Source organism: Lissotriton vulgaris, chromosome 7, assembly GCF_964263255.1.
Source record: "Lissotriton vulgaris chromosome 7, aLisVul1.2, whole genome shotgun sequence".
Classification (NCBI taxonomy): domain Eukaryota; kingdom Metazoa; phylum Chordata; class Amphibia; order Caudata; family Salamandridae; genus Lissotriton; species Lissotriton vulgaris.
In genome coordinates, this window is record NC_141695.1 from 53,183,846 (window position 1) to 53,186,845 (window position 3,000).

Consider the following 3,000-nt stretch of genomic DNA (forward strand, 5'->3'; position numbering starts at 1 on the left):
TTTGTTTGCAAATTCCGCCATAAGTGCGCTGGGGATGCTCAGACGTGGGTCCCAGGCACTTCACACCACTGGAGTCAAGCTAGCCGGGCTGATGAGAGGTGTTACCTCGAAACCGGTCCGGTCCTCGGATGCTTGATTCCGTTCTGGGAAGGACATGGCTTTTGTAGTTCGGACTGGACTGTTCCCATGGGGCACAGGGTCAGAGCTGATTTGCATATCGCCATTGTCTAACCCAGGGTGGTGTGGAGTGCAAAAAAACGATGGATTTGGGCCCAGATCTTTGGACTGGGGTGAATGTGTGACATTGATCCACATTCGGTCCATCACCTGTTTTGTTTCCTAATTGTTCTGCAGCACTGATTCTGCCACACACACAAGTAGCCCTTTAAACATGTCTCAGGACTGCCACTAAAGGGCCTGTCTCTGCATTTTACCACCACTTCAACACCTGCGTCACCCCTAAGATAGGCCCCAGGTAGCCCATTGTGAGGGCAGAGTGCTGTGTAACTAAAAGGTAGGACATGTAATTTTAAGTTTAGCATGTCTTATAGTGTTGACACCCCACATTCATTTTTCACTACTTTGAGGCCTACTCTTCTCAAACATTAACATAGGGAATTACTTAATATACATTTACATTATAATTCCTGATTATTAAGGAGTAGCTGTGTCATGTTGTATGTATTTGGAATGGTATTGATACATTTTCTTCACTGATAACGTTGGTTTTAGAGATGCCACTTTTATAAAGTGGACATTTGTCTGTTCTTAGCTCTGTGCGCCTGCACCTGTCTACAAACCATGCCTGGGTGGGTGAAAGCTACACTTTGAACATTCCTCTAGACAGCCATAAACACAGGATGGTTAGGTGTGCCTGAGGACTCATATGAAATCTGATGGCTCTTCATGGGCGGGCAGGGAGAGAGGAGATGGTGCTACCACCTGAAAAGGCAGTGTCCTGTCCCCACACAAATGGCTGAATATCACAAAGAACATTGCTTCAGAATAAAAATCTGGAACTGCAAAAGACTAAAAGTAATGCCGTACCTCAAGAACATTTGCATGTAGAAACATCATAAATTAATTTATTATACACATGCAAATAGATATCGTCAGTCCAGAAAAGTTGATAGTCTCGTTCCTAGGCTGGCTAGCAGTCTTACACCAGCAGCCAGTTCTTTCTGCCTTGGGATAGCCATGTGTGCCTCTCGAAGCCAGGAATTGTGGCAGCAATAACCCCTTCTTGTCGGCCTGGCCTTCGATGTAGCTTTGCCCATCATGGGCCCTTACGGTAGCACTCTTCTTGGAGGCATGATTGGGTCGGTGGTCGCCTCCAGCGTATGCTACTGGCTGTACAACCTACTATTACGTAGTGAGCAGTCTAAATCATGGTCTTACACAGGGGATGGATCAGAGGCTACACAGAACAGATATGAAGCAATTTCCAGGAGCCTGACTTGGGCCCCTGAGGTAGCAGGTAGTCTCCTGCGCAGGGTTTCCAGAATGACTTTGGTGGCCACAGTGAGGGAGAACCCCACATATGTTCTGATAAATCCATCAAGTAATTTGGATGCTCAACATCTACAAAGAGTTATTGAACTGCTTGAAGCAACAGAAGAATCGTCAGTTCAAAAACAAGCTTTCATTACTTTAACAACAGTGCTGCATTTTCAGTTAATGAAGATCTTATATGTCATTTAGGGAGTCTTCCAGTAATTGGAAACATGCTTTCAGATCCTGTTCCAGAAGTCCAGGCACAGGCTTTAAATGAACTTAACAACTTGAGTATGAACTTGCACAATCAGGAACAGTTAAAGATGTATATTGAACATATTTGTGCAGCTGTTGAAGTTGTGACACTGAACTCTGATCTGGAGTTGGATGCACTTAGGGTGTAAACTAAGATGTCTGTTACAAATGCATAGCAAGACATGATGGTACATTCCTTACCATGCTTTCTTTGAGTGTGGTCTCATGGAAATGAAAAGACGCAGATTCATGTTTTGAAGGTGCTTATGAATTTGTCTGCAAACCCATCGCTCACAACAGATCTTCTGAGTACTCAAACACATTCCTTGTTGGCATCCTTCTTCCACACATGCACAAATGATGACATACTGCTACAGGAGCTCACCTTAGTGGCAAATCTGAATGAAAATATGGGCAGTGGAGCTGCTCACCGTCAGCACCACAAAGACTTGCTCTTCTCTTTGCTGTTCAGAGATTCAAGGGAAAGCTTGTTGGTATTCTTGTTACAGCATCTGGATGAGGAAGTGAAAAAGCAAATAGCAAGAATCATGACTAAACAGCACACATAAAAAGTGCTCCTTCCTTCCTCCTAAAGAGGAAAGCACAACACGTTGGTGGCCCTGCGGTCTGAATTAAAGTCAGTTCATTGCTTTGGTGTGGCAGAGTACCACTGCTTTACCTGCTGAGGGTGCTCCTTCCTAGTTTGTTGGTGTGATAAACCTGTGCAAGCCTTGCCACAGTTGAACCTGCACCGCTAGACAAATTGACATAACATACCACCTGATCCAGAGTGTCTGCCAAGCACTTGAATGGTATTGACTGCAACATACACATCATCCGAAAGAGCACACAGGCTAAGACAGAAGTACTCAGGGTCATATGTACAAGGACTGGCGAAAATTACTACTAATGCTAGTTAGCAGCAGTTTTCTTACCACTGTGTACCACTGAAAACTATCGCCTTATTAGCAACGTATGTACAAGACGCCGCTACAGGGCAATAGCTTCAGGGATCAGTGGTGAAAACTGCCGCTTACATTAGTGTGATGGTGATAGAAATTACCATTGAAAAAAGTTGCCTATCAGTCGAACTCCAATGGAAAATAGAAAAAAATAAATACAAATAGAGCAGCCAGGGCCCAGTGCAGGACACATCAACAACCCCTTCAAGCCACCCAACATCCAGGATGACCAGGATGAGAGCCTGGATGCCTTGCTGGACCTGGGCTTGGAGCCTGAACACCTCGCTGG

The 3,000-nt window shown here is 44.8% G+C and overlaps 1 pseudogene; it reads left to right on the forward strand.

The window, feature by feature from the left end:
• Window positions 1-1,263: 1,263 nt before the first annotated feature.
• On the forward strand, window positions 1,264-2,318 carry LOC147700704 (armadillo repeat-containing protein 10-like; annotated as a pseudogene).
• Window positions 2,319-3,000: the final 682 nt, after the last annotated feature.